At 50.4% G+C, this 20278-nt stretch overlaps 1 protein-coding gene across 4 annotated transcripts in view; it reads left to right on the forward strand.

Annotated features, from left to right (window-relative positions):
• The first annotated feature begins 307 nt into the window (after positions 1-307).
• ADGRB1 (adhesion G protein-coupled receptor B1) overlaps positions 308-20278 on the forward strand; it is a 279985-nt gene continuing 260014 nt past the window's right edge. For all 4 annotated transcript variants that reach the window (XM_026113657.2, XM_064507937.1, XM_064507938.1 and 1 more), the window contains exon 1: positions 308-1026. The gene's annotated coding sequence lies outside the window, so the exon portion shown is untranslated. The remainder of the gene's footprint in view (positions 1027-20278) is intronic.

Genomic DNA, 20278 nt, shown 5'->3' on the forward strand with positions numbered 1-20278 from the left:
CATCTCCCTCTTCACCTCCTGGCTCCCCGCTTAGGGCTAAGCTGTCCCGGGGAGGCTGCGCTGCCTGGCCGCCAACGCGCTCCGGCTCTCGCTGGCTCCTCCGCTCCATCCATCCATCCATCCATCCATCCATCCATCCATCCTTCCTCTCCTCCTATAGGCTAGCGGAGCATGCCCGGTGCAATAGTGTGGCAGTTAGGGTCCTTGCCTATAGCTGCCTGTTTTACAAAGCTCCGATCCGTGCGTGTGCGTGTGTATGTGTGTGTGCATTTTATCCCTCCCTCCTATCCCTCCCTCTCTCTCTCTCTCTCACTCTAATGTGTGATCTGGAAAGCTTATAAAAGCCTGATGTAATCCTTAATGCAGCCCCTGGCTACAAAGACTGGATCTAGTTTCACAGAGAGAGATTCGGAAGCAGAATTAAAAAAAAAAAAAAAAGAAAAAAGTGGGGGGAGAAGAGAGAGAAAGAAAGAAAAGCAGACGAGTGGATTTTAAACGAACATATCTTTCTGGAGAAGACCATTCTCCCTCTTCGCTGCTGGGAAAGCTCCTCTGAACCCTGCTATATATCTATTTTTTTAAAGAAGAAGACTTGATTGTCTGATTGGATCTAATGATTTATTGGCTTTCAACTGCATTTTTCCCCTCTCCGAAGGATTCCTCCAAAAAAGGCTTAATTATTTTCAGCTTTTCTCTTCCACCTGCCTGTCTGCAGAGACACCAAAGGTTCTCCTTTCCTCTCCCTCCCCACCCCCATTTGTTTTAGGATTTTTTTGCCCCCCGGATCGTTTAATATATACACATATATCTATATACACATATACGTATATATAAGTGTGTGCGTGTGTATATATATATATATGTAAGAGTGGAAGGAGCGGGGGAGAGGAGAGCGAGCGCTGCCACCCTTTTGGACTTCACGCGCTGCCCAATGTTGGTCTGGTTCCCCCTGGATATGTTGCTGGTTTCCATTTGGAATTTGGCAAAGGGAAGACGGAGGATATAAACCCCGGGGAGCTCTGCAAGGTAAGGGGCTCCCGGCTTTCCCTCCTTCCCCCGAGGAGCGAAGGGGACGGGGGGCACCCGGCTTCCCCGCGCTGCGCTTTGCGGGGGTCTCTCCGTCCCCGGAGAGAGGCAGGAGTGGGGCAGCGGGGCGGGGGGGGGGGGGGGGTCCGGCTCCTCTGCCCCGTGGCCCCCGGAGGAGGGTTTTGCCCCCCCTTGCTCTGAAATCCGGCCCGACGGGGCATCATCGCTCGCTGCCAGGGGAAGTTTCAACTTTGGTGCGTGCGGGTCCTGTGGGCAAACAGGAGGCAGCGGTGCAAAATATTGGTGTCTGCAGGATGCGGCGGCGAGCGGGGGGGGGGGGGATGCATCTGTGTCCTGGGGAAATGAGCTGGGGGAACGGCTGGTTTCTGGGGGGGGAAGGCAGCCCGGCGAGGGAAGGGGAGCAGGACCGAGCGGCGCTGCGGCGGCAGCCGGGGCTGGACCGCAAAGTGCCGCGGAGCCGAGGCGCCTCCGCCGCCAGCCCGGGGCCCGGGACGCCTCCGTCCGCAGCGCTGGCAAACAAAGTCCCGGAGGGGAGAAGCAGCCGCCGGCTCGGGGCAGGGATGCTGCCCCCGTCCCGGCTCCTCGCCGTCCTCTCTCCCTAGGGGAGGTTTTTTTTTTTTGGGGGGGGGGACGCTTTCCCAGGGCTGGAGGCAATTGCTGGGGAGCGATGAGCTCCTAATGCCCCCCCCCCCCTTGCGCCGTTTATCAGCACTTTGCTTCACGTTGTAGGGGTGGGGGGAGAGCTTTTAGCCTGCGGAGAGGTCGGAGTAGCCCCAACACACACCCTTTCCCCCCGGAGCCCGGCTGCTGGGGGCTGCGAGCACCCAGGCGCGGCTGAGCCCCGCCGAAGGGGGGGGGGGAAGGAGGCTCCGCCGGGGATGCGTAATTACAAAGCATCTTGTTCTGAATCACCCTGTGTGGGAACGAACCGCAAAATTCGTCTCTCCCTCTCCCCCCTCCCCCCCCCCCACCGCCCCCTTGGCTTTCGCGGCCTGACACTGGCTGGCGGGGGGCGGCCGGGGATGCGGCTCCAGACTTCTCGCGGAGAGGTGCTTCAGCCACCGCTTTGCCGAGGCTGGGGGGGAAAGGGAGGGAAGGGGAGGCAGGGAGGGGTTTCCAAGGGACTCTTCAGCCCGAGTCTGCCTCAGCCCCGGCTGCGGAGAGGGCACCGGTGCCCGGGCACGGGGCCGCAGACCAGCCCGGCGAGGTGCCGTCGGCTGGGGCGAGCGCTGGGGCTGCGACCGCGCTGGGGTCTCCGCCGCTGCTCCGGCCGGGGAGACGGCGGCACGCAGGGGAGGTGGCGAGGGGCAGGACACCGGCGCAAGGGCAAAGGGGTGGGGGGCAGAAAGAGCCCCCCGCTCCGGCCCCATCCGCGACAGCCCCGTCCCTTGCGAGCTGGGGCTTCCCGGGGCTCGGCTCCGCCGCCGGGGCTGGCGAGCGCCAGGGCCAGCTGACAGATGATGGCTGAGGGAGGAGGAGGAGGAGGAGGGGGGGGGAGGAAGAGCGGAGCTACTTTGACAGATGCCAAAACCTGCCTGCGCGGCTGAGCGCAAATCGCAGCGCCTGGCAAGCGAGCGCTGCCGGGGAGGGGGCCCGGGGGCGGCCGGGGCGCGGGGTCCCCCCCCCCCCCCGGCTCCTTTCCCTTCACCTGTTGATTCCCCAGGGATTTCGCTCCCCCCTGGCCATGCCAAGCCCCAGGAAAGCCGGGAGGGACGAGCCCCGGGCGCTCCGCGGAGTCGACTGGCGATCTCCGGCGCGGAGCGGGGAGGGCTGTGTATTAATGATGATGACTCTGCTTTGGCTGGTGCTGAAATATCTGTATTATCTATTATCAGCTGGGAGACGAGGCTGGAGGCTTCGCAGAGCTGGGATCTCGTCCAAAGCCCGGGCTGCTAAAGGAAACAAACAACTCCCCGTGCATATTAAGTGGGTCCCTAATTAATTAATGACTCATTAACCTGGGTCCCGCAGTCCTTGCTGTGCCCAAGACCTCGCTGAGGAAGAGGAGGGAGGTTTGAGCGCAGGGCGGGCGAGGTTGTCACCCGCGGGGGCTGCTGAGGAATTGCACCAGGTCTCGGCCCGGGGTGGCAGGAGCAGGGGGGCAGCAGGGGCCTGGGGGGGGGGACCACAGGACCTCCTCCCTGGTGGGTCTCGGCCGGGGGAGAGGGGCACGGGCAGCGCCGGGGGGCAGCGAGGGCGGCTCGGGTACCCCCACACCCCCGCGTTATAGCGGGGTCAGCGCGGCCCCTTCCTAACTTCTCCGGCCGCGGTAGGACCAAGGCGAGGGCGCAGGACGAGACGGGCTCCCGGGCTGTCCCACGGCATCCCGCCGGCGTGATGCTGGGCACGGTGGCACAGAGCCCCAGGGGCAAGAAGGGGGCCCTGAGCCCCCCTCTGAGCCCCCCCCACCACGCTCTGAGCCCCGAAACGCGATGGGGAAAGCGGCAGCGGCCGGGGAAGGGCGTTTGCCACCCCGGAGGGGCCCTTAGATGGGGAAACTGAGGCAAGGGAGCTGTGCCAGACCCCAAATCCAGGCTGGGAAGGGGCGTGTGTGCAGGGGGGGCGGCTCCTGACCCCCACCCGCGTCCCCGAGGAGCAGCCCAAGGCGGTAGCCTCTTTGCAAGCACCCCAAACTTAGAGCCCCCCCCCCACCATGGAACGGGGGCTGTCCCCACTGCAGCCCTGCACTGGGGAGACTGGGAAGGGCTGGGTGGGCATCTCAGTGTCCTGCATGGTTGTCCCCCCCCCCCCCGCCCCAGCCTCGACACAGCTCCCAGCCCCACGGTTGGGGGGGGGGGGGGGGCTCCCGGGGGCGGCCGGGCTTGCGGCGAGCGGCGGGGAGGTGGCGCTCGCCGCCCGGCTATCACCGCCCGCCGCCCCCGGCGGCCGCGGGGCTGCTGGCACCGGAGACCCCCGAAACGGCCCCAAACAGCCCGCGGGGGGGGCTGCGCGCCCCGCACCCCAAACACGCCACCCCGGGGGGTTTATCCCCCCCCCGCACCCCAAAAACGCCACCCGCCGGGGTTTATTCCCATCACCTTCCCGTGGGATTTTTGCCCCCCACTCACGCTTTTTTGCCCCGTGTTTCGCCCTCCCCGCACACACATTTCTCCCTTCCTCTTGCAGCTCAGCATCCCCGGGAAAAGCCAGGGATGTGCAGCCCGCTGCCGGCACCACGCTCGCCCCGGGTGTGCAAGCCGCGTGTGCGTGCACAACCGCAGCTCCGCTCGCCTCCCCCTGCCCAGCAGCGGCGAAGCGGCCCCCGGCCCCGGGGAATTGCTCCCTGGCTGCACAGGAGCCCTTGGTCCCCATGGGTGGGCAATGAGGTGCCCAAGTCCTCCTGGGAATCAGCCACAAGGTTTCCACGTCCAGCTGGGATCTGGCTCTTTTGCTGCTTCCCGGGGGAGAGGTGTTGGAGGGGGCTTCCCATGGCTACCGTGTGGCTGCAGATGGCTTTCCTCTCCCCCTTTTTTGGGGGAGGAGAGGGGGAAATGGTGCAACTGTACATTGAAATTCACCTTCTCCCTGAGCTGAAGTGGAGCGCACAGGAAAACCCCTGTCATCGATACCTGTTGCAGGGTATCGGCTCCGCTCATTAATTAGCTTCAGGAAATCTGCGCTGGTAAACAAATGAGTCAAAGCCCTTCCCTGGGCCTGATCCGGGGCTGTGGGCACATCGATTGCTACGGTGCCAGGAGAGGTGCAAAGGGAGCGGAGTATTTTCTGCAAGATGGATGACAGGATGTCTCTGTAACTCGCTCACCTCCTCCCCTTGGAGAAAATTCACAGCCCCGTGCACGAGCCTTCAAAGGGAAAGAAACCTGGCACCTGGCCTGGAGGTTTGCAGAAGACCGCCTCTCTTGGTGTCGCAGCATTAGATGGAAGCGGCTCAACTTGTCTGCAGGCAAAGCGCAGGGGCCCCCAGAGCTCCCTGTGCACAGCACGTTCCCGCATCCTTCTCGCAGCTCCTTCCCCAAATCCTCCGAGTTTTCCTCACACCTGGTGTTTGCAGAGGGTGTTGGGCTTGAAAAAAGGCAGGGAGGGATGCTCTTACTTGGGCAAAATTGGAAGAAGGTGTTGTAGGCTAGTGTGTGGTGCTCTGAGGGGGCTTGCTTGCCCAGCCACATACTTGGGTGGGATGAGGCTTTGGAGAGCTGACGGATGGGATGGAAGGGCCTGAGGCACAGCTTCCCCAGCCGAGGTGGGGATGGGGGTGTCATTCCTCACGTTTCAGCTGCTTTGAATAACACCTCGGCAAGGGAAAACAGCATTCTCATGTCCCATCTGCATTTCTTCATTAGTGAGGCATGGTCCCTTCTGGCCCAAGGTGCATTTGCAGTGTGCTTTTTTTTTTTTTAGATTAACATAGGGGCCCTTGAAGTCCTAAATTCACAGGGGATCAGCCCTTTAAGTCTCAGATTTCCACATCAGGCAGCTGTGGCAACCCCTGCTTCTCCAGGCTAGGGACATCACTGCGTCCTGCCAGTGCCCTTGTTGTCCCAGTCTTCAGCATCCTCCAAGTACAGGACATCCCAGCTGCCTTCCTAACTCTCCTGCTGCCCAAAAGGCAATTCTTGCAGCACGTGCCCTCCCAAAGCCAAGTCCCGATGGCATTTTGTTCCAATGTAAGAAACCACCAATTGAAAGCCAAACTTCTGCCTTGGATGGAGATCGGACAGGTCAGCCCATGTAAAGGGCATACTCTTACACATGTTCTGCATGATGGTTGGCTTTTTAAGATGGTTTGCAAAGTCCTGAGACTGCAAAACACAACAGCGCACACATTCAAAAAAAAAGAAAAAGAAGAAAATGAGTGGCAAATGAGGTCCCTTCAGAACATCCGTTCTTCCTTGCATCTTGGGTTTAGAAATTCCTCGCAGTGCCTCTTAGAGCAAAGAGTTTGTATTAGTCTGATTATGCTGAGATAATCTGTCATGTTGCTCCAGGAAGCTCTTTGGGGGGGGGGGAAAGATAATATTTTAAATCAGGGGGCTGCTAGATTGGTGACTCTGTCTTGTGAAGACACACATCACTGCCCCCTTTATGAAAATTTAAATTGCTTACCTCTGTCAGAGAAAATGAGAGATGATTTGCTGATCTTTCTTTGTTGGAGTGAACTCCTGCCCCCTCCCTCACCAATGTTATCAAAATTAAACTAGGGATGGTTTCCCAATTTCCCTCTTCTATTCTGTCTGCATTTTTCCTGAAATATCGCTTCATAAAGCATTGATCAAGGAGTAACCAGATGATGAGAAATGAGCTGTTGAAACTGCAAGCTCTGCCATGCACAATATCACACCTTATCCCTGTGACAAGGGGGCTTGGGGAAAGAAAAAAGCATCCGGAGGAAGAAAGAACAGAGACCTTATAAAGAAATCTGGGCTTACCACCAGTTTGGAATATTTTGGGGTAAAACCAAACTCTGCATTGAAGCAGATGGTTGAAATCTAATGTTATCCACTGTATGTTAACCTGAACTACCTGTATGAACCAAGGTATATAAGGTATGCAAAATTCTCCTTCTTGATGGATAGTGAATACTTCAGCAAGAACCTTAGTTTTTAGGGAAGTGGTTTAATCCAGGTAGAGCTGCTACTTGCTAGCTTGATGTGGCCTGAGATGTGGGTAGATGAACCTTGTGTATATTTGGGACATCACTTTGTGCATGTGATATGCATGTGGCAGCAGATATTATTGCCAAGCTCCTTTTTCTGAATTTCTAACTTTACTCAGAGGTGAGCCTTGTGATATCTAATTCCACCATTTCAGCACTCCCACCTGCACGCTCACCTTGTGTCTTGTCTGTTGTCAGGCTCGCCTTGCTAGATGGAGATGTTTCCTCAATTTTTGAGCTCAGCTATCCTATAACAAAGTCCTTGCTATGTGTAAAACAGCTCTTTGTTTTGCTCTTTTTGCCATATATTAGAGCTATCCCATTCCAGGTAGGCCAACCTATTCCATATTTTATTGTGAACTAGCATCTTTCCAAGTGCTTTCAGCATAAGGGTCATGGTTTCCATGCTAGAGCAGATCTGGAGCTGAGACACCTGGGTCTTTGTGCCATTTGTGCTACCAAGTTCTTGTGGACCTCTCAGCTGATCATTTCAGCCTGCAACTCCACAAACACCTGGGATTTTGGGGTACCCAACACAAAGCACCAGGGCCTGGTTTTAAAAGATGCTTTAGTGCAAGCCCCACTAAAGGCCAAGGGCATTGTAGGGCTGAACTCACACACAGCCAGACTCTGTGTCTCAGGCTAGAGGTTCAAATCACGGTTAATTTAGGCACTGGTCTCTCTGTACTTCCGTGGTTGCATCTGTAAAATGGGGATGCCTGGCTTCCTCCTTCACTGGCGTTGTTACTCAGGCTCTGATGGGGCTCCGTGCCAGGCATTCGAAAGGACTTGGTCAAACGACACTTCCTTCCTTTGGGATTCTGAGATAAAAGGCACCAGCCAAATACGAGGCATGAATTATTCTTGTTGCATTTTGACTGTGAATGCGTGTCTGCTCTTAAAATTTCCTCCTGAATCACGTTTTCTTGCCCTTTCTCAGTCTTTATTTTTGTGATACCTTTCTAAGATGCAGGGTCTGGATCAGTGTGTGACAATTTCTTGTCCCCTCCCTGGGTTCCCTCTGGCTCATGCAGATACTTTTTTCAGCAGAGCATGTATAAGATGTTTTTGTTTTGCAAAAAGCTCTGTTATATAGTTCACTGCACTTTGATATAGAAGTAGAATGAGCCTCGGATAGGAGTCTGGTTTATACTATATGTTGTTTTGCAGCAATTTAACAATGACTATCTTCTTCTCGAAACAAATATCTGCTGGTTCCTGCAAATGAAAGTCAATACACCTTCAGAAGGAAATTTGTCCCGATGGGGTCTTTTGTATTGAAAGCCGTGTTGGTAGATTTATTCATTGTGCAGGTTCGTTCACTTAACAAGTCGGTTATTCATTGGCCATCGCTTGAGGGTGTGTGGGATTTATGGTCACAGTCCTGTAATCAGATATTTTGTTATAGAGGGCTTTGCCACCATGCAAGGTTTGAATAAATCAGTATGCAACAAAAAATTGATCCTCTCACAATCTATTTCTGCACTCAGCTACTAGTTTCAGAATATTCTGCCCCTTCTTGAACCAAGCTACTAATTTCTTTGCATGTTCCAATTCTTGTCAGTTCTGCCACAGCTTTACATTAGTGTATATGCACGTGCACACACACACACATGCACACAGAAGAAACCTGGGCATATAATTTTGCTCTGACCATACTGAGATGCATGCTGTAGTCATTTCCCAGACAAAAAACAAACAAAAAAAAAACAAAAAAAACCCCCCAAACCCATTTTTTTCGATCGTCTGGCTTAAGCATTTGGAAATTGGAAAGAACTGATTGAAAAGGCTTTAATGAAATGCCAGTGAGGAAGGGGAAATCTGATTTTGAGAAGCTGCACTGATACCTTAAGTATTAAACAGCTTGGCCTGCTAATCTTTGTTTTTTAGATGTTGTTCTACAAGCAAATCAGTGCTATTGAGCTGAAACAAGGGTTAATTGCTAACAAAAACTCATGTTTGTGCATACAAAGGAAGGGACAAGGATGATTACATAGCTCTTTAGAGCTTACTGCAAGCTCATCATGTGCAGGTGATGGTAACAGCCTTTGATTCTTGCATATGCCCCAAGAATATCTCTATAAGGAGGCAGAATTACAGTAGAACTCATGATTTTTATGGAAGAATTCACTTGTGGGAGGAGAGAAAAAAATCAGTGACCCAGGAGCCTATACAGCCGTCGTATACTAAATGGACAGTGATATTTTATCTGTAATGGCAGCAAATATCCCTCCTCCCCCTGAGCAAGTCCAGACTGTCTAGGCACCTAAGCTTGGGAAGGAGTTTGGCAGTGATGTGGTTATTCAGTGGTTTGATACGCTGCCTGCCCTGCACATGATCGCTGGGGCAGAGCAGCTTTCTCCGAAAACTTTGATGGCGCCAGGGATGGGTTTTGATTTAGGGACAGTGTGTTTCTGAGGTGTCACGGAGATGAAGCATCAGCAGAGAAACCGCTACTGACAGCTGCTGAAGCTGCCTTCACCTGCCTCGTAGTGAGGGAGGATGCATGCCTCTCCCAAGCCTTTTCTTTTTTTTTTTTTTTTTGGTGATTTGCTTTAATAGCCCTTAGTTCTTCCTCCTTATGATTCTGCATGTGTTTATATCTGTACTGACATCCTGTTTAACTGGCACAGTCCCTAGCCTGTATGAACAGGGACATTTGATGAGGATCTGCTCTTGTTATTGCAGCCAGCGTGAAGGAGTGGTAAGCTCTTGTGGCAAGGGCTGGATGATGTCCGTACAGCACATGGGTGCTGGTGGGAGAGGAGGCCAGTGGGTCTTTGAGCTGTCCACATCTCCACAGGGGTAGAATATGTCATGAAGGTGCCCTTTCAATCACCCATCTGAGCATTTGCAGATCCCCAGATGGGCTAATCTCAGTCCAGAGCATGGCCTTCCACCAGGACCCGAGGAAGATGGGGGGGTTGAACTAGAGGATATACAGAGGTCCCTTCTAGTCTCTGTTATTCTATGCAGAAGGGACATGAGTGCTGCTGGCTTTGATGTCTCATTGGATTCAGCTGCTCTCCGGAGCTTCCCAGCTCCTGCAGACTCTGGTCTGGTGAACAGAAGGTGTGATGGCTATTTAGAGATGTGTAAAGGGAAAAGCATTGGAGGCTGTATTGCAGGACAGACTCCAGAGCTGCCCATGGTGAGACAGTCTGACAGCACCCTTTGGGCTTGGTGCCTCAGACGGGAGGCAATCTGATGTGTTATGGTTCAAATGTGGCTTTTAAGGGAGTTAAGATATCTTGAGTGATAGCAAAGCCCCTCGTTACTGTGTGAGGCAGACTTACTACCCCTCAGAAAGCATAGACTATTTGCCCTTTTTCAGGAGCAGAGTCCCTGGTTGATATTCTGTGTATTTTGTCCTCCTTTTCTAGACAAGGACCTTTTCGGTCAGCCCAACCCCTTCATCTCTCTGGAGCCTTGCGCTGATTATTTGCTGGGCAATGGCCGGTGGCAATGCTACAGCATCTTGGACCAGAAATGTGAATGCACCTTACCTTAAAACTTGATGCTTAGCCTGTTTTACCTCCCTCACTGAAGCAAGTAATTACCTTGCTGCGAATAGCTTCCTCTGATGCCCTGGGAAAAGCTGAGCATTCAGGCTTACTTTGAAGCTGAAGGGAGCATTTTGGGGCCACAGAAAGGGGAAATCCTCTGCCACAAGCTGTGATAGCTCTCTCCTGACTCTGTAGGGTCGATGGCTGGTAGATCCCTCCCTTGTGTGGTGGGGACTGTGACTTCTGATTAGAAGCAAAGGATTTTCCAAAAGCAGTTCTAACACCACCCTAGCATGCCCGTGAGGCTAGCATCTGAGTGTTGACGGCATCAGGTATGACATGGTATGTCAAAATTGGGGCGGGGATGGTGGTTGGTAAAGCTGGCTGTGACTCCTACCAGTTCACTGCACATTCAAGGACGTTCAAGGGTTAGAGCTCTCCTTAAAAATCCATTGCGTCCTCGGGCCAAGGAGCTAAAGTATAAACTGTGGGATAATTGGAACCGCTACGGTGAGCTGAGTTAGTTACTTCTTGTGGGCAGAGCTCTTTCTTGAATGCAAAGAGGAGGAGGAAGGGACCCTTTGGTCTCTGGGCACTTTCTGATAAAGCAGGAGGAGTTTTAGCTGTGATGGGGAGTAGATGAGGTGCAGCATGAAGACAAGAAATTCCCTGTTTCATGCCTGTTGAGGACAATAGGAGGCAGTTGCCTCTTGTAATGAAAGCCTGGCACTGGACATCAGGCTGCTGCATTGGTCCCAGTTCTTGCCTATGGGACTTTAGACAAAGCCCTTTTGTGTTATTTCTATTGCATGGGTACCAGTGTGTCTCTGGGATGGTAGCACTGACGTGCCTGCGGTGTCCTTAAAGTGTCCCCACTCTTCCCTGTCTGGGAAGGGTCCTTGCTGTGCTCCCCCATTGTTCTGGGATGTGCCACGCTCCCCCATTGTTCTGGGCTCTGGGCACCCCCCATGAAGAATATGTCCTTGCCCCCAAGTACATAAGACAAAGCAAAGCATGACAGAAAAAGCAGAGGTTCAGGGAACTGAAACAGCTTTCTCTTTCCTATTCTAAATAGGTCTTGAATGAATCTACAGAGGAGATCACTACAGTAGTTTTCAGTTCATAGGCAGGAAAAGCATGGGACTAAGCACTGCTTTTTCTCACCTCCCTTCCCCTGCCCAGATCATCTGTCAAGAGAACAGTTGGATCTGAATAGGACATGACTCTTCCAAGTCCTGGTGTTGGCTCACCAAGCTCTGCTTGTTTGAAGGTGACGGTGCTGGGAAGTGACAGGAAAGCTGGTGGTAAATGCAGCTACCAGGCACAATTAAACAAGTCAGATGCTCCACACAAGACATGGCTGCATTTCACACAGTCATTTCATACAGCCTTCCTGCAACTTCTTGTATTCATACATCCAGTTTATGAAACACAAGGTGCACAGCATGATTTAGTGATGTGGTTATTAAAAACCCAGCCTCCCACCTCAGATTACAACCTGAACGCTGTGTTTGTTTCCCACTTAATGCTGGTCCTCTGAGGTTTTCTTTTAGCACTAAGCCCTTTTGAAGTCGCTGTTGATTACAGAGCAGACAGCAAAATCTCCTTTTGGAAGTTATTTGTAGTTGGGGGGGGGGGGGGAAGGAAATCAATCACCCTAGTGTAAATGCCAAAAGTGGGGTGGAGAATTAATGATGCTGTTCAGCCATATTTTCCACTCAGGGCCCTGTACAGCATCCTGCCACTCAGATGTCCTTTTCTGAAAGTGTCAGTCTGATTGCTACAATTCCTTAGCCAGTCAGAGGAGGAGTAATTGGAAGGGGGGGGAGGGGGTCAGCTGTTTAAATTGGCTTCTTGTTTGGAAGGTGACTTAGGTGGTGTAATTGTCCTGTCCAACATCCCGCCCTCATCAAATGCTGGCAGCTGGGGCTCTGTCTAGACCCCATTTTTTCTGTTCATGTGGCAGCTAGCCTGGCTATTTCCTGAGTCATTGACAGGACATATCATTTGAAGTCATTGTGCCTTATTTTTTCCACCAATTTACTAGCCAATACTGTCTGCTTTCTCTGAGCTCCCCTTGATGAGCTCTTTCAGGTTCACTTCTCCCAGTCATCACAGGCTGTACAGCACCTAGCATGAGCATGGCCAGTGTAAGGCTCTTGAGCACTGAGACAGCTGGGTAGCCCATGGCCTGAAGTAGGTAGAAAGTGAGCCATTGGTAGGCCAATGCCAGGTTGTCTTGGGATCTTGCTCCGTTTCCATTTCAGGAGCATCCCTCAGTGAAGCTACTGTTGCCATCTTTTGACTGTGAGTCTTTTTCTGCCCTTTTCTAGGGACCCTCAATCTCAGGGAAGTTTGGACTATTGGATTCAGGAGGTTAGGGAAGTTGGTCCTCCTTGGTACAATGGGATCTGACTCTTAGTTGGTGTCTCCTGGTATTACTGTGGCAGAAATAGCGAGGGTTGGAGAGCTCTAGGCTAACACAAAACTGGTATGTAAGCAGCTGAATTTTCCCTCTCTGTGGAAATCCAGCTGCAATTTCAAAGCTTTTTCTTTTTTTCTTTTTTTTTTCCCCCTGGGTACAAGGATTTTTGCTGGTGATTGTCCTCTTCTGGATGTTCTTGTTTTGATCCATTGCAGGTCCTGGATGACTACAGCATTTTGGCTTTACCAAACATTAACAATAAATAACTTTGAAATGGTAACAGCACAAAGCCTGACATTCTTGCATTGGTGTGACAGGCAGTCAGACCTGGGCGGTGGAGAACATCGGCCAGGAACAGTCCAGTACGGCAGCTGCTGATTAATGGTAGCGTTCAGAAGTCCTGCTCAGTTTTGCTTGATTTCATGGAACCCCTAACTCCAGTTAGCAGAAACTCCAAAAATGATTGACGTTTGGCAAAAAAAGTAAATGTTCTTTTCCTTGAAGGAGAAAAGGTCTAGCACCGAGAGCATACTGAGGAAGCCTGGGCAAATATGCTGCTATGGTTAGCACCATGGCACCTGGAGGAGACTCTGAGGCTGAGGAGTGCTGTGCTTCATACAATCACCTTTTTGAAGATCTCTTTTCTTACTATTCCAGGAGTGGAGGCAGGCTTCATCAGGGCAGGCTGAGAGATTGCCATCCTTCTGGTTAATCCTTGTGAGTGCTTTGCTGTACCAGAATCCCTATAGTATGTGTGGGGATCTGAAACCCTACAGGCTACTGCAAACAATCAAATATCACATCAAATGCTGAAAAACAACATATGCCACGGTCTGTTCTTTGGCTAAGTGGCATGCTGCAACTTGTTGCCACCGGCCTAAGTTCTCTACCTTCCTACCTGCAGGGTAACCTTGTTCATATGGTCTGTTAGTAATAGTCCCTAGCCTATGCTATCCCCTTGATAGCACCTGGCATTTTCTTTTTCTTTGCTAACAATTAAACAGTTCATTGACTGTGAGAGAGTTCTTGAGCCCAGGATCTGGCTCTGTCTGATTCAACAGTAAAGATTTAGATAATAATGTTACTGTCAAGCAGAATAATAATAAGTAATAGATGACCAGGCATCAAAGAAAGAAAAAAAAAATAGAAAGGGAGACACTGACATCAGTGTCCAGGCTGAGAGGGAGATGGTACTTACAAACCACACCTTAGGACATAGTTTGGCAAATAACCCGGGGGTGCTAATGAGCAACCTAGCTAGCATTGTGTATTTGCATTCGGTGGTTTGGCCCGCAGCTAATCCAGGTGAATGTGTTTCACAGGGGCGTGTGACATCTCAGGTGAATCTCCAATGTACATGTTGACTCAGCTGGGCCGCACCCCTGAATCCACTCCTTCCATTTGATGGAGGTTCTTGTTTTTTAGGGCAACATCAATCCAGTGCACACATAGGAGAGATGGGAGGAAGTGATGGACCTGTCAGTACCTTTTTGTCCAAGCTTCAGTGACTTTCAGTAATTGGGAAGAATCTTGGCCCCTCCTTTGTACCCCTTCTCACTAGTGATGAAAAACCACACCACTGAGCTTCCTGAGCATCTGTTTCATCTGTGGCATGGGGGAAATGATTTTCTTCCCTGTTGTACTGATTGGAAGTCGATCAGCCTTCAATCCTGTGTTGATTGCCTTCTTTGGAGCATTGAGTCTCCTGCAGGCTCTGAAAGTCTATACGCATGAATGACAACCGGTAACCCAGCAGAGTCCTCTAAACCATATTTTCTGGTGAGACAAAGCCTGATAATTTATGGCCATTCAAGAGCATTCAGGAGCATCCTAAATTGTGTCCTCTGGGCTGGATTCCAATGTCAAGTCTTTTGTATTTCAGACTCTCCTATATGATTATTCGAGCAGGGGGATGGAGTCACTACATGAACAATCAAGGACCTTCCACCCTCCTTTTCTGTGCTACTGTGGCATTTTGCTGAACCCTAGGGTACTCTTTTAAATCCTCTCCTGTTCTTGTGCTGTAGTTAAGGTCGTATCTTTCTCAGCAAACTGAACAGGGATAGGGCACAGAGCTGAGAACCGCCCTGCATTTGTGCAGACTAATTGATTTTTAGAGCACACCCTAATGTGTTTTTAGCCCTAGTCAGGCAGCACTCTCCCAGCCAGTGCCTGGCCTCAGTTCAGAGGACAGGGGCTGTTGCCAGCAGGGACATGGACACCCTATTCTGGCAGGGAGAGGATAGAAGTCCCATGCTGCACAGTGACCCCGAGTTAATTGTAAGCTAAGCCCCAGCACACGGGCTGAGCTGTGAGCAGCTTTCTTGGAGATGCCTATCTGGGGCTTGTCTTTGTACTGTAACACTGAACTGCAACAATCAGCCACTTTTAGAGCTACATAGATCACTGGATAAAAAACACATTTAATTCTACGGTAAGGTCACTTTTTAGTTAAAAGGGACAGAATGGATTTAATTTATAAGCCTCTCCAACTTTATGGCTTGCATTTAGAGTTATATCTATTATGTAGTGCCAAACACGTATTATAAAGATTGATTCCCTCTTTCTCCTCCTGAGATTTGCTGTGTCAGGAGGATTCTGATTTCCCTCCTGTTTGCTTAGAGCCAACAGATAGACTGAAGTAGATCCAAACATCAGGGATGACATCTATGACTGCAAAGTGCATGTTTATAGGGGATGGAACTGGCCTAAATTTGTTCTTGGGTTGGTAGGAATGAATATGATTTCTACCAAAAGCACAGGGCAGGAGGACAGGGCTGTGGTTTGCAGGGGGAAATGCAGGCCAGAGTGATTGCAAGGTACAGTGTCATGGTGAACAGGTTAGCAGGTGGCAGCTGAGCTGAGGTTACTGCCTTTGTGTAGGCCCTTTGATCGGGGAAATTCATGGTAACGTGACTTGGACACAGCCCTTAAATTCAATAGCAAATTGAGACAAGAGAAAGAAAGTCCAGAGGAGGTCAGGGAGAAGAATCATATTTTATTTCTTCCAGGAAAGCTTGGAAAAAGAGCCAAAGAGGGGCTTGTCTCAACAGCAGCGAGAATGAGGGTTGGAAGAGAGAGGAGACCATTTCCAGGAGAGAGAGAGAACGGGGCGATAGCACGACAAAGTATCACCGATTTATTGCCTGATCATCACTCTCAGCATCTCAGTAGCTGGTGCTGTAGCTGCACCTTGGCCTTATTCAATTTGATTTAAAGGGTTTCTCTTCAGATTCACCCTGTGATGACTGCATGAAGGCTATAACTTGTGGTGGAAGTAGAGAAAACCTACTAGAGAAGTGCCCTGCATTGATTCAGAGGCTCCTGAGAGATGGTGGATGGAGCATGTCATACAAGGGAGTCTCAAAACAGGGCTCTGAAATGAAAGGGTAACTAGGCTGCCCTCTGCGGAGAGAGAGGCGAAACTCCAGGGAAATTAATTTTCCCCCAAAAAGGCTTCTCAGTGGAGGTCTCACCACAGCCCTCATTCCCTTCACCCTCCAGTCTTATATCTGATTTGAGCTGCACAGCAGCACTGGAGATGAGGGATGACATGTCAATGCATGGTTATGGGGCAATGTTGTTTTCTCTCTCTCCCACCAGCAAGTATCACTGGATTTCCTTCCTGGCATGCTGCAGAGGGCCATTTTCCCAGGGGCAGTAATATGCCAGCATCCCTGAACTGCTAGCGGGCCTCACGTGGTGATTTCTCCACTGCTCCCCATGGTGCTGTTCTTTGCCCTCTCTGTAGCATGGTCCATCTGCCAGGAGGACAGTGATGGGTAGATCTGCCTCCTTTTCTTATATCTGTGTTGCTTGAGCAACTGTTTTCTATCTCTGTGATTAAGTTGTGCTCATAAAATTCATAGCAAGCATTCTAGACAAGCTGTTAGCTGCCCTTTAAAGCTGAGGAGGGGAGAAGTGAACCGCATTTGCCTATATACACTCCTGGCCATGCTTGACTGGCTGACTGCAGTAAAAACTAGAGCTATAAATAAAATGCATGGGCCTGTGTCCACCCCGGTAATCTCCTGAGAAGCTGTGTCATTTGCTCGAGGACTTCAATGGAATATCCATATTTTCAGCCTCCCTTTGTTTTAATTACTTTTCATTTTTATTTATTTTTTTATTTATTTTCAGTGCAATGTGAAGAAGGTAGTACAGGACACCCGGTCTAAAATAGCAACGTGAACAAGGTGATAAGGGACACTCGGACTGAATTAGCAGGCAGAGCTGAGGAACAAGCACGGTGCCAGGGGTGAGGCTTTGGAAGAGAAGGGACTGCACATTCCTGGAACAGGGTCAGACCACGGCAGCAGCGGCTGTTCCTCCTGCAGGCGGGAGGCACTGTCCTCTGAAAGCTGCGTCCTGGCTGGGTTTAGCTATGAAATGCATGCTCTTGTTTAGGTGTTGCAGAGACTTGAAAGGAGAGAGCTATGGCCTGTGCTGCTCATCATAACTCACATAGTCATGAGGCGTTGCCAGAAGCAAAAGTCAGAGGACTGTGAAACTGGATCCCTTCAAATCTTGCATGGCTCAGAAATCAAAATTTTTTTTAAGTTTTTTTTTTTTTTTAATCTAAAATCTAAGCTGTGGTCAGCCTTTTCAGCTTGTTTCAACAATGACAGCTGGGATGCTAATCTAATTGCTACTTGTATTTATTTCTTGACGAAAGCTGTCTTCTATAACTGCATGACTCCAGGAATCCTGATTTAACAAAAGGACACCAGATATTATGAGACCTGCCATGGCCGTGGTGGGATCGGAGGCCAGAGGCATGCCCAGAAGGACCAGGAGATTACCAAACAGTAATAAGGACAGAATACAGTCTCCATGGGGAGTGAAGTATTCGCTTCTGCATCTTTTCTTTTGGTCTCCAAGGAGCTCTGCCTCTCTGACAGCAGCATCTTAGACACTGAAAGGAGCAGTTCACAGGGAATGAAGGTCTCTCTGGCACTGTAGCCACATTTATCAGCATCCTGGCCGGAAAGGGCATGTCCTTAAGATTCATTGTGCGTATGGAGATCAATAGTCTTATTTTTAGAAGTCTAAATTCGAATTTGCCTATAATTAGACAACTGAAATGCGTCAACAGGAACTTTGGACTTGAAGGCAAGGTTTAAACACGGGATAGAAGTTGGGAGTCACACCTATATAGGGAGAGCACTTGCTCTGCAAGTATTTGTGTGGTACCTGCGCTGCAGAGGGAAATGCCTGCAAGGGGTGCAAGGGAAAGGGGCATCATGGGATAATATTAGATGGGTGAGGATTCAAGGTCACTGTATTTAGGATGACTCTTCAGAGTCAGATTTGCTTGTGTGCAGAGATCCCTGTCCATGTGAAAAGAGACAGGAGATGGCTCACCAGGTTCCTTTCATGTCTGCTGGCTCCATGCTCCTTGACACAGAGGCCTCAGGGAAGGAGAGGAAAGTGAGGCTGGAGGGAGGCGAGTGCATGCAGGAGAGATATCCACCTATGGTACTGTGGTGCTGAATATTTTCAACAAGCCCTAGAGGTTTATCTAGGGACTGAGGCTCAAAGAAGGAGGAGGAAGACTCCAAGATAGCTCTTTAAGGACAGAATGGGGCCTTGGACCCATTTTTTCCAGCGTGACCTGTCTTGTCAATGTCATACTCCTTCCTAACATGATGATGTCCTTCTCCAGCATTTGCCCTGTACCCCTAAAGTGTCTGTATTCTTGTGGAGAAGATATCAGAGAGGGAAGACCTTGAGGTAAGCGCAAGTAAGCAAGTGGAAGGACTCTCCTGCCTGCAGAAAGTAACTGTCAGGTCTATAGGCCGTCATACAGGTCCTCGAGCTGCTGCAATGTAAGGTCAGAGAAGGGAACTCTGTCACCTTTTTTCTGATGACTCACCAAACACTTTGAGAGAGAACAGCAAGGAGGCAGCTCATGAGGTCCAGAGAGACCCTGAGCAAAGGCTCTCTGTTGTGCTCAGGTCTACAGCTGGAGGCTACAGGGGTATGGAGCTGTTTCCATCTCTTTGGATTAAATGTAAGAGCACGAAAGTGTGAGGCCACTTCCCCAAGCCAGCTGCCCTCCTATTGAACTCCATCTTAAAGGCAGTAGGGTATTTGCCTTGTTAGTCATACAAGATTGAGTGTCCAGGACAATAAATCTTCTGATAGTTGGAAACCTCAACCCAGTTAAATTTTGGCTGTATCAAGCCCATTTATTCTTGTGGCAACATTGTCCTGTAGTTTAAAGAGTCTTGTTCTGGTGCTTCCTCCTTGCACTTAAATATAGCAGTTTTATCTGGTTTTTACTTTCCTTTCTCCAGGTCAAAAACACCAGTCTCTTCTGATATGATAAATCCTGTGCCCTCCTGATCATCCTAGTGGCCTTTCTCTGCAATGCTGTCCCACTGTGAGTTCATCTTTTTTGAAACTGAGCAAAAAAGCAGATAAAATATTTTAGATATGAGCAAAACTAGTCATCCCTATTTTTGGAAGTCTTGAAATACCTCCCCCAATGCATCCTAGGTTGACACGTTGTCTTTTTCACAGCCATTTTGTTTGTAACCAACCAGTACCTTTGGGGTTTGCCTTGTTGGTGGTATAGTATGAGAAAGGAAACAGAGAAATAATATTCTGTGTCTTTGCCTTGACTCTTTCTGTTCAGGTCTTCTTGGAGGCTGTTTGGTAAGCAAGGTTGGGACACCACAGGCAGTGGCTGTGTCTACCTTACATCTGAACTGGGCTGTCCTTGGGAATGGTAATCTCCCTGTCCCAGGGAGTTTCTGCTGACCCCGGCAATTGAACTCAGGCTGTCTAAAGCCTGTTCTGCCCTTCACATCTTGCAAAGACTCTGGGCCATCTTATTTGCTTGCTGTTGGATGTACTTTGGCGTTGCATGAGCAGATGGTGTGCATGGACGTGTCCATAACAGGGCACACCATTTGTGAGTGTGCTGCTGAGCACACTTTAAAGCTCAGGGTGTATCACTGACTCCTCCACCACGGCAGTATTGCTTAGGTCGTCCCAGGCCTGGTTGCAACAGTCATCTTGCAGGAAGGAGGTGGAGAGAGTGAGCCATTTCTCCCTGTCCTTTGAGCAAATCTAGATGCTGCCAATGAGCACAGGAGGATTTGGAAGGCCAATGCGTAAGTTAACCTCTCAGTTAACACTGGAGTTCAACTTCCTTTCTGATTGCCAGGCTAATTCTTGCCCCTCTAACAGGGCTGTTGTGAGGCTTGATTAGGTGGCATCGGAAGAAATATTTAGGAATTAGTACTGGAAAGCAGAAGTCTTTTATGCAGACTCCAGCCCAACTAGACCTCCAAACCAGTGATACATGTGAGGACTCCCTTGCTAAGCATAGCTATAATTTGAGGTCGCACTGGCCTGACTTTTCCATTGATAGCCTTCCCCTGAGTGAATCAAGGGCTTTCTCTGTTCTATCTCCTTCACTACCTCTTCCCATGTTGTGCCAATGACATCCCCATCTCTGCTCTCCCTTCCTTTCAGCCAGGCTGCAGAGAGAAACAAGCAAGGATTTCCCAAGGCAGCAGTCGTAGCAATGCTCTTTGCCAGGGAAGGTTCAACTGCCAAGTCTTTTAGCAGATGCTGATGTGTATAGAAACTCCTGCTGAGCATCTCTTTCTCCCTTCAACACGGTAAGCCTAAATACCTAGACTGGCATGTTAAAATCCACCTTTCAAAGCAGGG

The sequence above is a fragment of the Dromaius novaehollandiae genome, chromosome 2 (genome assembly GCF_036370855.1).
Source record: "Dromaius novaehollandiae isolate bDroNov1 chromosome 2, bDroNov1.hap1, whole genome shotgun sequence".
Lineage (NCBI taxonomy): Eukaryota > Metazoa > Chordata > Aves > Casuariiformes > Dromaiidae > Dromaius > Dromaius novaehollandiae.